General features: G+C 52.8%; 1 protein-coding gene across 6 annotated transcripts in view; it reads right to left on the reverse strand.

Annotated features, from left to right (window-relative positions):
• The window catches only part of LOC119455397 (transcription factor 12), a 157,707-nt gene that overhangs the window by 50,458 nt on the left and 92,414 nt on the right, over positions 1–14,835 (reverse strand). The gene's annotated exons all lie outside the window — the stretch shown is intronic.

Consider the following 14,835-nt stretch of genomic DNA (forward strand, 5'->3'; position numbering starts at 1 on the left):
GTCGGAACTCTTGTATCTTACGCTTAGCAGTAGAGTAGCAGTAAAGCAGTAGACTTATTTACATTCACAATTATTTCTTTATATTAAGGTGCTTTTTATTATTTTTTTTTCAGCGTGCGAATGTCTCGACACTTTTGGGGTGTAAAGTTTGGAGAGTCTCGACGCGTTGCTGAGTCAGCGCGCCGTGTCGTCGTTGAGTTCTGAGTCTACGCGCCGTTGCTTGTGCAGCGGCGCGTCAAGGGTGATTATTTGTGATATTTCGAAACACTTGTTTCTAAGACTGTAATGATTTCGAAACAGCAGGATGATGGGAAATATAGGCTAAGTGAAGCTAGTCGCACAATAAATTTAAGATGACTCATTAGGTTAACACACGAAACCAACAACCGAAAGGACGCAGTTCAAAGAAAATCACGAAGTAGCCATTTTTTACAAGCTGGGTGAACCGCTGCACTGAAAATACGAGCAGAAGACGGTATAGCGCATCATTTCCATTTATATAATTTATGCGAACTTCCATGACAAGAACTAAACGGTAAAACCTGATTTCGCTTTCTCAGCTCGAAGACAATGCATTGGCAACGGAGTGTTTACCATTTTGACGCTGTAAGGGCGTAACGAAAGCCGTCGTCATTGGCGCTAAAGTGCCACGATTTCGGTCTACGATATGGCGTCGCAGCATTTTAGTTTTTGCGATGTGTTGGCGACAGAGTTGGAGCTGAACCACAACCGTAGCTGAACCGTTATTTTCAGACGGATCCGGACGAAACCGCTATTATCCCGCCATACTGGAACAGAACCGGAACCTACACTGGAGGAACCGTTCCGAACTATTCCGAACCGGTACGACAAACGGCTGAGAAGGACCTGTGTACCATCTGCTATGACACGCCAGAGAATAAACGTTGGGCAAAGGGTCGAAGACTTCCGTAGTCGGCAAACAATTCCCACGCTACAGGCAAGACGTAAAAAAAAAAAAAAAAAAAAAGTTTCAAATAACCTCAACGCAGTTCTGACACATTTTTGTACATCCGAGAATGCCCCTTATGCGATGAAAAATGCGGGCGCTTCACACGTGGTCGCATACCTTGCTTTTTGCCACGACGAAAAAGCGATCAAGGAAAAACAATTCAATTGAATTTTGAACCACTTTCACGAAGCTGCAGCAAAGGGACCAGAACAATTCTGTTCAACTTCTTGTTTTCTGCTGTAACGCTGTACGCGGTCGGCCAGCTGCAACTGCAATCTAATTACGCACCTGAAATCCACAGCGCTGAAACTACAGAAGTTCTACAGAAGCGTACGCATGAGGGCTAGCTGGTTCATGAATTCAAAAAACAGAGAAAACGAAAAAGAAAAGAGCAGGACGCACGTAACGGACAGACAAAAAATGCAGGAAGATGGAACCGGAGCATGCGTGGAAGAACGAAATCACTCCGATGGGAAATTATATCTACACTGCTCTTAACTCATAATCCACACCCCTACCTACTAATTCCCATTCTTCACAGTCTGAGATTTCCTCCGAGACGTTAAATACCCATAATGGGATTTAAATCCACTCTGATCTCCTTCCCTCTAGCACTATTTTCTTCAGCGCATTCACAGGCTTTAGCATGTCTTTAGCGTGGGAATCGCAAGCAGATATCGAGCTTGTGCGTGCTTCGTCGGCGACACGAACGGAATAGGAACTACGGATGCCAACATGCATGCCATCATGCATCATCAACCGCGTTGGTCTCACGGAACGCAGCAGCCACTGCACTACGAACGCTTCTAGAGCGCGAACGACTGAAGAAATCGCCGATGAATCGCGCAAAGTCGACGCTCCGCCCGAAAAAAAAAAAAAAAAAAAAAGAGAGAAAGAAAAGAAAAGAAAAAGAAACGACCCCTCGAGTCCCGGCGAAGGAGGACCAAGCTGCCGCTCGTTCTCGAGTCATCCGTCAAGGAGGCTTCCCCTCACTGCAGAGGCAAAGGGGGGCGCTCTTTTTTGTCTTATAATCTGTCCCCCCCCCCCCCCTTCCTTTTTTTTTATGTGTACTTCTTTCTTCATCCGCGCGTTCTATTTTCACACTGACGCGCCTGTCGCGCGCTCGTCGATTTTCTGGAAGCCTCGAAGCTCGCAGCGAACGGACGCGGAGGGCGAGGAACAGTGAGCGGGAAGAAGGCCCACTGCAAAGTGCATCATTGGCTCTCGATCACTTTAAATCTCGTTTGGCGTCGACGTGCAGGGTGCGCTCGCTTCACCTCCGCTTCATCGTGCAAGGAACCGCTTTTGCTTTTCCCATCTCCTTCACACGTCCGCCTTGCAAAGGCCGCCATTGAACCCGGCGTAACTGAGGCATCACTTACTGTCCCCCCCCCCCCCCCTTTTTTTTTTTCTTTGCCTTTCACAGCCTTGAAGCGAGGACGATTTTAAGGGGGAGGGGTGGGGAAGGAGAATGCAGGAAAACGCCCGACACTATACGCGCTTGTTTTGCTACTTAGCAGAGCAAAGCTGCTGCCGCCGCCGTGAAGCTCCCAATAGCGTGGGCGGGCTATAAGACTAGGTACGTACGTAGGCTATGTGGAGAGTGGGGGGGAGGACCTTGAAAGAAAGTTGGCTCTGATGGGCGAGAGCCTCTTCCTTCGCGTCCTTTCGTAGACAACGGACCCGTCAGTGGCCTCCTAACCCCTCTGTCTCCCCTCCTCCCTTTCCCATCCACCACTCGCCTGCCGGCAGTGTGCAAACGTGCACGTTTTCTTTTTATAAGGATGACGAGCTTATGAAATAAGACAATGGAGTAAAGAAGAAAGACTCGGTCTGTCAGCGCAAAAGAAGGGTCGCTTCTGACGCGCGGATCGGGCGCCTGCATCGATTTTGAGCCCGTTGCCTTTCTTTTTTTTTTTCCCCCCTTTAAATTTACTTTACGAGAGAGCACTCCCGAGGACAGCTCGAGTGATTAATGCGCGGATGAAGAGCTGCTGCATCGGGAACTTCGTCCCGCGCACTCGCAAGTTCAATTTTAATATGCTACGCCTCAGAGAGGTAATTAGATGACGAGCGCGGGATACAGATAATTACTGTTCCAGTGCGATCGTACGGCGGCACCAGAAGGAACGCCCCGAACCCCGAAAGCACGGTACGTCTGAAAGGAAACGGCTCCTTCCATTGAGCAGCGCTGAAGATGGGCAAGCCCCTATTGATTGATTGAATTGGGCTTAACGTATCGAAGCAACACGCCGTGGCGGAGGACTCCGGGTGAATCACGACACCCCATGCGGCTTCTTTAGCCTGCAACCAAAACGCGGTACACGAACACTTCGGCATTCCGCCGCCGCAGCGGGCCCGTAACGTCATATGCACAATAGTAGTTAGACGAGCACAGCGTCGCCAGATACGTGCTCATTCATGCAATCCAAATGCGACGATTTCATAACTCCTGTGCCCACGTGATTAATAAGGGAAGCGCGCGGGTGTAATGATTGCCTTCAAACGTGCTTGAAAGTCCTGCACGAACGTCGAAACAGCCGAACAAAATGTTCCCGAACGCGTGAGGGGCGACGGCTCCCTGCAGAACACGTTCAAGCGTGTACAAACAGATGAAGAAGCAAGAAAACTGAAACTCGCGTACCTAATTCGGGTACGAACATCAGGTTCAAACAAAGACGCCTATGAAAACAAGCACAAGTCAGACCGCTGTCCTATCGACGACAGAAGATGCGGCGGTGCTAAACCATTCGGTTCAACGCTGTGCACAAACATTATTGCAGAAATAAAACAGTCGCGAACAGGAACCTAGGACGAAGGAATCGGAATACACGGGCGATGATATTGTGTTTTACCCTGTTCCTCTCGCCCCGTTTGTTTACTACGACGTTAACCTACCAACCAACTCGACGTCTTCATCAATTGACCAGAGCCAAACCAGCTGACACGTTCGAAAACGATCCGCCCCGGCCGCAGAGTTTTACCCCATCTCCTGCACAGCAGGCACAACAACCCCGCGTATAAGGCGGTGCAAATTGCGACGGCGGAGGGACCAGGCGCTCCATCAGCTCACATTCGTGCACGGGCAATCCCCCCAGATTGACCCAAAAACGGGGTGGGGTTTCTTCTCAAATTGCCGCACACGGTCCATCGGCAAAAAAGTGACACTGTCTGGGATCGCACGGACCAGCAGGTAATTTGGACGACAGACTTATCCGGCGGCCGCGGGCCCGGACCCTCGAGAATTGCGGCCCGGGAAGGGGGGTGGCGTAAGCCCCCCCACGGCGGATGAAGCAAATGAGCTGTCGATAACCTGATACGCGCGGAATGATGGGGGAGAAGGGGGACCACCGGAAGGAAGCGCGAGGACCGGAGGCCTGAGAACGATCGCGGGCTGAACTGAAAACGGCAGCAGCAACAGAGCGAGCACTAACAGTGAGAAGCGAGCGCAGCGCGGAACAAAACGAAGGGGCCCGAACCATTTCCTTTCCTCTTCTGGCCGGGGTCTTCCGAGAAACCGGGGTCCGACTAGCGGGGAACGTGCTCAAGCCCCTCGCCGGATGAACGGGAGGAGGACGCGAGGAACCTTCTTCCGTGGCTCCTCCCCACCCATGCGGCCACCACTGCCGGTTTGGTCCTGACGCTAGGGCTAAGGTGTCGCCGCCGCCACGAATGCAGGGCAAGCAGAACGTGGCTACAATGAAACAGCGAGCGCTTTGGGGTTGCCAAAAAAAATTGAGAAACTAGCAGAGGAGTCTAATGGCGCCAGCGCTAGGGTCTGAAAACGCCGTTCGGTGCTTCAATTAAAATCAGAGACCTTGTCAGGGGTGGCAGTTTGGGCCAGTTGCTGTTCCATAGGCTGATAAGTCAAAAGCGCAACTGAAGACGGGGACGACGCTTGTCTGTGTTTCTGGTCATCTCGCCCTCGGTTAATGCGCTTTTAACTTCTTAGACCTCGTCGAGGTTACATGTTTCTTCTTGTTATAATTTTTTCGTTCTTTCTTTCTTTTCTTTTTTTGCTCGCAGGTGGTTTCCCCTAACGTTCGACCACGTGCGATTCCCAAGAGAAGTTACGCCGAACGTTGTCAGTCCACGAGCCCGCGTGCCTCGCAGAACACACACACACACACAAAAAATTAACTACTTCGACATGTGCGTAATCCCTCAGAATGACTTTGGTGCAGTGCGCAATGACACACTCTCCCCCTCCCCTCTATATCTAATCGTATCTTCCTACTCCAACATCCTCCTTCTCCGAACCAGTGGCCGCACAGTTCAGGTTCGGAGGCTCCGAAAGCCGAGGCAGTCCCGACGTCAGCGATACCTTCCTAGTCACCGGCTTTTCCACCCTTTCGCATCGCTTTGCAGTCGGGAACAATGAACCACACGGTTGTGCCACCAACGAGCCGCGGTTGGGTTCACCGGGTACACCGCGTTTCTTCCGTTCCTCGCGGACACATCGTCGTGCAGGGAAAACAAGCACAGCCGCGCGGCCGGAATCCGCACGCGTCCGTAAATAGCCAAGTCGCCGGATGAAAAACGCTGCATAAAATACACCGCGGGACGCATCTCACGCTGGGACATACCTCGCATTCTTTCGCAGTGCCACAGCACGCCTCCCCATCTCGCTCCATCTCCAGCAGTGTCGACCGGCAAACGAAAGCCGAAAGAAAAAAAAAAAAAAGACAAGAAAAACACAGGAAAGAACGGCGCTAATCTGGCCGCAACTACGTCGTGCGACGAAACACAACAATCCTGCCGTGGACGTCGCGCCGCAAATCCCATACAAAAATCCGCAAAATAAATTTTTAAAAATGTCTGCCGCGTCCGCGAGGGAGTGATAAAAAAACGCAGACAGGAAGAGGGCGGTAAACACGGAGAAAGCTTGCGAGGCGAAGACACGGAGATTGTGGAGAGCGCGCTGATCTGCCAAGAGCAGGGGGCAGCGAGGGACGAATGCGGGAAAACACGGGAAAGCCACCCGTCCATCCCGTTCGGCGGTCGGTCAGGGAGGGGTTTAGGAAAGCACAGCGCCACACATAATCCACGCGTACGGGAAGCGGAGAAGCTGGCAAACAACACTCGGCGCGCTCCGAAAGCTGGACCAAAGAGAGAGAGAGCGAGAGAAACGGGCAGTAAGAGAGAGAGAGAAAAAAAAAGAAGAATGGAAGAAACGTGCAAGAAAAGGAAAGCGCGCGCGCAGCCAGTGTCCGTGTTGACAGTGTCCACACGTCTCCAGAAAAGGGATGCGCGCGAGACACGTAAAAAATAAAATAAATGAACGGCGGACGGGTAGTGGGCGCGCGCGCGGCCTGAAAAGAAGGTCCCCCTTTCCCCGACGGGGGCTTTAATTAATAATCCCAGGGACAAACAAGAGCAACGACACCACGTGCAAGGTCAGGCCGACGGCGACAACCGAAGCTGCTGCAGGTGCGCCGAGAAAGCGGACGAAAGGCCCGCTCGTTCGCGCGTCTTTTCGGGTGGCTAGCCGGGCTGCACCTGCGTCGGCAACCGACACGTTCGGTTTCACCGCTTTCGTCCCCTTCCTACCGCCGCACGGCACAACAGCACTCGTGACAAGATGGAAACTGTGGGGGTGGGCGATAATGAAAGGATGGGGACTACTGCCGCTGTGTACGGGAAAGAGGGTGAGTGAGGCGGACAGCATCGCGTTTCAGCCAGCACCGTCCTCTCCTCCTCGCGTCCGGCCAGGCGCGGCCAACCGTCCGTGCAGCAGCAGCAGCAGCAGCGACAAAAGACACGGCGACAACAGACAGCGCGTTCTGACTCCCCCGAAAGCCGTCCCGCTGCGAAGCTATCCGCGTTGTTGCCGTACAGGGACGGTATTTCGGCGCAAACCAGGCATATCGTCGTTCCAGCCCGAAAGCTTCGCATCTGGGACCATTCGGAGACGGTAGGCCGGAAACAAAATCGCATAGCGGTGGTATTCGTTCAACGCAAACATTCGGAAAGCGAGATGCTTGCACGATCTCGCCACAGGCCTCACTTCCACACTAAAGAAAACTCATATTCAGCTTCGAGAGCGAACTGGACTGGTCCATTAACGCATCAGATTGGTAGAGACGGTGAGCGAAGGGCATCAGCGCGTACGGAAGGAAGTAAGCGGCAGACATCTTCGCATCCTCTCAAAGAACTTTTCGAAGCTCAGAGAGAAGACGGGGCCGCAGGAAACGTTGTCTTTTCGTTGCGCTCAAAAAAAAGTTCTGAAGAGGAACGTAAACCAATTAAAGCCCGTTTGTCCACCCTCCTGCATATCTTCGTCTCAAAGGACTACGATTGGCCACTCGATTGCGAGATTCTCGCCGACGGATATCGAGCCGAGAACGAATGACCGGGTGCCGCGCTGACCAACGGTCATTTTCGGAGACACTTCGGGTAGGCGTAATGCCTAGCGGATACGCCTTGACGAGAGGGCACCGTGACCACCGCCGAATGCACCCTGAAAGCAACATCTTCGCTATGTAATGGCGTGACAGACAAAGAAGAGTACAACATAAATGCTGGCGTGTTCGGCCGGCGCAGGGCCCATCGCAAGAAGTTCACGCAGAAACTCCTCTGGGAGTTGTCTAAGTATGCGTAAGCATTGTGCCACTTGCTCATCTCCATGCAGCCCGGTGTCGTTATCAATGCTCTGAAACTTGGTCCGACCAGTATAAACCCTTATCAACCCTCATCGGTCATTACCAAGCTTATCGAACATGATCCGACCCTTAACAACTCGTATCGGTCCTTACCAACCTGGATGTGCAGCAAAGCCGTTGCAAAACCACCACTACAACTGTTGAGGGGGGCATGCAATGTTTTAGTGATGGCTCGGATGCTTGTTTTGAGCTTGTTCGTTATTGAAACGTATGCTGTTCTGTGTGTTGTATGGGTGATTTCAATGACTATGCACGCACTGTTCACTTGACTTTGCTGAGCGCTTGTAGCCTCCGTATACGCGGATATGAGACATTGCATTCGTCTTACGTGACGGACAGGAATCTCGTTGGGTAGGCACAGAAATGCTTAGGCATTTAAAAAAACAATGAACAAGCTACAAGCACTGAACTACCGACGCGAATCAGCGTCACTCAAGTTAATTTTTATTGCGCCAGCAATTATACGGACGCGCCAGGCGCATTCGTGCCGTTGGCTGCCGAATGGCGTCGGTCTAAACAATTTATTGCGTGTGATCCTGTTTAGACGCACAAGTCTGGCTGTCTGCGCGACGCAGCGTGCTGTCGTCCACTGTGCATGGGATGAAAGTTATCGCTGTTCTGCTTCAATTTGATCTTTGACCGCGCGCACAATAAGCGAAGCAAGGTATTCGAAAACTCGTCGAAATTTTCGAATATGGAGTATTCGAGGGTCTAATAATTCGATTCGTTATTCAAAGCCGACCCCTACAGATTCTTATACACGAAGTAATGCTTCACTTCAAGTTCGACGATATAAATTTCACCGACGCAACGCGAATGGCTCAGAACTTCGCGTTCCAACTTTCCCACAGAAACGGGCGCTTTGCCACAGACGCAGCCGTAACCGGGTCGTCCCGTGGTCGGTCACGGCGCGCCGAAGTCGGCCGCAGCCAAGAAAAGCGTCGCGCATTCGTCTTCGGTTCGCGAGGCGTGAACGCGAAAATAAAGCATCCGACGTGAAGTGATTGAGGGGGGAGAGAAAGAAGAAGCGGCATGCCACCCACGCACTCTGCCTCACTCCTCACAAGGTCCCACAAAAAGGGCCGCATTCCGCAGCCTGCCACTCGGCGGCTTCAAAGGAGGACCCCGAATAGCACAACAACAACAACGACCACGGACGTCGTACCAGCCCTGCATGGAGGGAGGGAGAGAGAGAGACGGACCGCGGGCGAGTGCCGACGCAGGTGCACCCGAGGAAACGCGGCTGCAACCCGAGAAGAACACGCACGGCCGCGACCATCGCCTTTCCCCGCCTTCTTCGCAACCGTTGTCATCCGCTTCTCGTCTCGGGCACAGTATACGACGTCGTCCTATGCCTCAACTGTTCCCACGTTCGAGGCCTCCTCTTTGCGAAGCGCGGCCGAGTCAGCTCCAGCTGATGATGTGAAAGGAGACGCGGCAGTTCTTTATATATATATCGGTCACTCGGATCGCGCCTGTACAGATTCGCTTGCCGCTTTGCGGCCACAGTGTGAACGACCCCTCTACCCCGGTAGCATTTTCGCCGACGGCCGAATCCGCTACTACAACGGCTGACACGACGCGCTTTGTGTAATGTGCGAGAAGAATCGACGGAAATCGCGCACTCGGCACGTTAATTAACCAAGAGGCAACGAGCTAGATAAATTATCGAAGCCCTTTAAAAGTTCGTCATCCGTTTGCTCGTGCTAGGCGCCGCCGCACACAAGCGAAACGCAAACAAGGTTTTCACCTGAGCTTGTTGGCTCGCGATTCCCGCAGATTTATACAGCCTAAAAATTTACGGAGGACAAGCGAAACGTGCAGATGCGCCGCCACCGCATCTCAAGAACGCAAAAATAGCGTTTATCGCAAGCATTAGCAAGATGGAAAAAAATAATAATAAAAATAACAAAAAATCGCAGGCAAAAGAAGAACGCCGTGGCTTGTCGTGTCCTCCTCAACCTGCAAGCCCGCCTCGTTACGACCTGTTCCCTGTCATCTCGCAACGAGCGGCGCGTGTACGCGCACTCGGAAAGCCACGCGATTCCCATTTCCCGCTCCCTTTCCTCTTTGTAAAAAAATAAAAATAAAAATGTCGCGTTATAGGAGGGCGGCGCCTTTTGACTTTACAGCCAGAGAGAGCGAGGCACTCAACGTCCGCAACGATTCCAAAGCAAGCGCAACGACGCTTCGTCCTTTCGCCCCCCAACACTCAAACACGCCGCTACCACTTCCGTTCCGTCAGCGCACCACGCTCCGTCGTCGTCGTCGTCAGGCCGCTTCCGCCGCGCCGCCGTCCTCGCCGGTCGGATCAGATTTCACGCTCAGCGGGCGCACAGGCGAGCAGCGAAAGGCCAAGCGGCGGCAAACCGAAACACAAGCAAAGCGCCGAAGCCAGCTGCGGCCGCCCGACCGAACGGCGGCGACAAAAGTGGTCGGTTGGCAGTGCGTAGTAGCACGCGCACCGCAGGGCTTCTACTCCGTCTCGACACCTCCCGGGCGGGAACATCAAACGTGCCGGTGGAAAAACACAACGAGTACAAGTGACGCTGCAGTCGCAGCTGGACACGAGAGAGAGAGAGAGTACAGGATATACGAACGACGCTGCCTGGCCCTTAGAGGAGGCGCGAGCATCGCGGCTAGCGAGCGAATTAGACCGGACACTAGAGGTACCACAGAACTTCACATTCGCTCCTATCGGCGCATTAATTTCGAATCTCGGGGCCTCTTTGATGTTCACCGAAATCACGTTACTCGAGCGTTTAGCACTCCGCCCCCTATCGGAATGCGGCGCGCCCTAAGCCCCCCAATCGAACCCGCGACCTCGTGCCCAGCAGCAACAGCATATGGCCCACCGCGACTGACTCCTGCTTACTCACCGTCCGAGGACGCGCCAACGAGCGTATAAACCTAGATTCCATACAGGGACACGAACTGCACCCTCGCAACCGAAGCTAACAAGAGACATGACGTTTTTCGAGCGAGCGACGCGTGAACGATTATCCCCGTTCGATTAGTGGAGCCGAAAGCGAAACACGAGCTCGCCGACAATGTGTCGCAATGCCTTCGGAAAGTATGCCACAATCAGTGCAACAGCGTTACAACAGCGCACGACGACGACAGCTCACTCCCGCGCTTTGGCGCCATGGCGGTTCGCGCTTTTTGTCTCCATCAAGATGGCGGCGAAAGGCGTCATTTTTGGAGCGCTACCCTCCAGTACAGTAGTTTTAGTATACAACCTCCTTGCTGACGTCGTAAATGACATTTTAGATTGCCCCTTCGAAGACGGCGCGTTTGACAATGGGTTCTGAGTCGACAAAATTGGCAGCTCTTCATTAGAGCTCCACACTCTGCTCTGAAAACGGCTACAGCCGCGCGGCTTCCTTTGCGAACTTTCCGTCAGTCGCTCCTTACGTACAATGTTTCGTCAAGCCAACTGGCGTAGCGTAATCACAGAGACTTTCGCGTCTGAACTTTCCGATAGATGGCGAACGAATGAAATGACGACAAATCAAACGAGTGCAAAGATACTGAAATCATTTGCTGGTGACCCGCGAGTATCCTTTAAGCTGACTTCAAACCGGTGCAAACGAGATCTCTACGCGAGACACCCGCCAACTGGAGTGAGTTGGAAATGAAAGGTAAGCAAATTTCCAAAGCACTACCGTGATAAACGCATGCGCGTGTACGTGTTGTGAACGCCCCGTGTCTTTCAGCCATTTTTATTGCTCGCGTTACAGAACTTGTCACGTTTCCTGAAATCTTATTTGTCCTTACTGCCACTCGAATACGAGCAGACGTCAGCACAGCAAAACGACAAAGCCGCCTTCCATCACTTTCTTATCAATAATGAAGAAAATATTTAAAAATAAATGAGTTGAAAGGGAGGGGGGACACACACACTACCGCGATAACTTCCAGAGAAAAGCGGCAAGACAAGAACGAAAAAAAAAATGGCCTTGGACAGCGAGGAAGCTGGTGCGAGCGAGCGTGCGCAAAGGCTTGGAAAAACAAAATTTATATATAGACACACACATAAAAAGACAGAGAAAGACACAGGAGGTGGGGGCGCGACAAAGGGATCACTGAAAAATGGGCATGGACAAAGTAAGGCCACACGCAGAAGAAAATTAAAAAAAAAAAAAAAAGAAATGCATGTGAGAGCCGCTGCTTGCCGCGTCGCGTAACGCAAACATCGAGCCAAGCAAGGGACGAGCGACACGATCCCCCTTCCGACAGCCAAGCAACTCAAGCCCGCCGAGCGAGCGTTCGGTCGACGGCGTCCTCCGCTGCAGCAGAGGCCACATATACGCGCGTATGTAGTTCTATCGCTCCATCCCCTCACCCGCCTTCCAGCCTCCTCGACGTAAATGCAAAGCTTCAGAGACAGTGAGAGGGAAGCCGTGCGGGAGCAGACTCCGGAAAGAAAACATACGCAAACCGAAAGCCACGCATTGAGAAAGAAAAAAAAAAAAAAAATAAGTAAAGCTGCCGCTGGTGGCACCAGGCTGTCTGGCACAACCGAGACCCGCTGTTATTGCTGCCGAGGCCTTCCCCGGCTTTCTCCCGACTTGCATTCTTCTTGGTTTTCCGAAGCGCCGCAACTCAAACGTCTACACGCGGGTTACGGGAGAGAGAGAGAAAGGAGCGAGACCCCGGGAAAGGAGGGAACGTGACAGCGGGGGTAAACAAGACACGCGAGCACGCCCCCCTGGAGCGGAGCTCCGGGGGCGAGGGAGTGAGAGACAGAAGCACGCATTCCCCACCGAAAGCCGTTGCTCCGGCTTCCACGAGTTCTTCACAGGAAAGCATTAGCGGGAAGGGAAAAACATGAAGAACACCCAAGAAAGAAACGCACCGCTCTGACGCGCAGAGCATCCGGACGCAACGAAACCCCCCGAAGAACCGCCCGATGATCTAAAACGCCTCCTGGGTCGCACAGCGCCGAGGAGAGGGCGGCGATAAATACCGACCACGAAGAGGAGAGAACGCGAGGAAGCGAGCGCCAACAGCGGCTTCCGAGGCGCAGCAGGAGAGTCCGGATTCCGATCCGGGACAACCGACATGGCGAACCTTGATGCCAAGAGCACCGCGGCATTCCACTAGCTAAAGAGAAAACAGTGCGCCGGAGAAATACCGCGGTAGCCGTTTAAACTCGATAGACTGTGGAAAGATGGGGTGGGAGAAGAGAAAGCGTTGGCTTTCGAATAAAGGCCGCGTCCCACTGGGCTGACGATATGCTCTATAGTAACTTTTTTTTTTTTTTTTTTGCCACACCAATTTTAACTTTGTTCGAAAATGCTGGTCAGGACGGTGGATATCAGCGAATTCGCCAACGCAGTACGGCTTCGGCACACACCGAACAGCTCCAATGAACTGCGGGAGTTGCTTGCGCAAAACGTACACCGCACCAGATGCAATCTCGGGCGCCATAAGAAGGTGACGTAACCAGGTGGAAGAGAGGCCGTGACCCAACGGTCGCACAAGGCGGAAATAGGAAAGGCGGCATAGACAGCACGACGCGATGCAGTACAAGACCGCCGAAAAACGGCAAACAAAGGGGAATAAAAGAGAGAGAGAGAGAGAAGCGGTAGTAGTTGTATCATGCTCCACCGTGCAAAACAAGGCCCGCCATTCTCAGGAGTGCTGATCCACGGGCGAGCTGAAAATTTATACTGTGCGCTAGAAGACGCAGTGCAGTAGACCGTTAGTGAGCCACACTTATACACGTACGGCCGTGAGGTAGTAACTGAAGTTGGAAGCAATCTGACACGCTCGTATATACTACATAGGTTACATGATCCCAAAGTCACGTGATGTGTACGCTCGGTCCATCTTAGTGCGGAGTTTAGGAGGCATATTACTTTTTTTGCGACAACAAAACTTATGGCGTATTTCACGAGCTTCGCTGATTAACATGTATCTTCAATACATCCGATATATGAACAAATAAAGTTAAAAAAAAAACTTTAGTTAGTTCACTTCCGTACGCGCCTTTGTGCGCCTCACTGACAGTCCAATGCCTTGTGCGCCTATACCAGCACACTCTCGAGACTTCCCCCGCAGGCGCTGTTTGCATAAGCATTGATAGCGGGAAAGCAACCCTCCTCCTAGTGCTTTTCTCTCTCTCTCTTCATCGCCGGAGGCTCCTTCCTCTCCGAGCAAGACAAAAGACGGAAGCGTCTCGAGAGCATAGCGTGGTGGCGTCGGCGGCCCCGGGGGCTTCATCGCAAAAGGCGTGGCGGCAGCGCAAGAGGCGGCAGCGCCCGCCAGCCTCCAAACCGGGGGTCGCCCCTATAAAAACGGGCGAATTACGAGCACCTCTCTTCTCTCTCTCTCTCTCTCTCTCTCTTTTTTTTTATTTCTTTTCCTCCGCAATACCAGAGCGTCGCTTTCTCCCCTTTGGGGCCCGCTGGCTCCTTCCCGAGGTCGTTACGCTCCGGGGCTCGACCCCCGGTGGCCGGGTAGCGCACTGCGGGGGCGGCCGCGACGGAGCCCGGGGTCTGCCGACGGCTCCGGCGGTGCGAACCGCGAGGGAGCGAACGCCCGCGGTTGCCGCTTTCCAGTCGCACGAGGTCACGAGATAGCTCCTGATGTACTACAGTGCAGCTATTTGCTAAAGCTCCATGCTGAAGGGAGCTGTATATCAAGCTTCTTGCTTCTCGAAGCTCCGCTGGTCTTTGCTTGGAAAAGACCGAGGCAAGACCACTGTATCCAATAAACGAACTTAATACGATCAATGAGCCCAGAGAGAAGGGCAGTACAAATCTACGGCGACTCTCACGGACCTAGTCTGCGGCTACGGCTAACGAGGCTTCCTCGTCTGCGGCAGCAACCAACGCCTTGCTTACTGCTGTGGCCGCTTAAGTACACCACCCATGTGTTCATCTGGCAACCTGCGAGAGTGACGTCATTGCTTTTGTTTTTCATCGGTATCTTCTGACATCGCTCTCTGTACCCGATGTCAGGCATCATCATCGCCACTGGCCAGGTCTATCGTTACCTTATTGCTGCATCACTGTGCTACAGTACTGTAAGTGAGGGGGGAGGGGGCTGTGATGAGGTACGCGCATTTGGTTTGTATAACCCACAATGGGTACTGGCGCCAAACCTTACAGCACCACCCTGTAATGTGATGGACTCACTCTGCTGGGGCTCTAGCTTCAAGTGGCAGCTGAAGCTATGCCAATGCACTGTACAGGT

The sequence above is a fragment of the Dermacentor silvarum genome, chromosome 6 (assembly GCF_013339745.2).
Source record: "Dermacentor silvarum isolate Dsil-2018 chromosome 6, BIME_Dsil_1.4, whole genome shotgun sequence".
NCBI lineage: Eukaryota > Metazoa > Arthropoda > Arachnida > Ixodida > Ixodidae > Dermacentor > Dermacentor silvarum.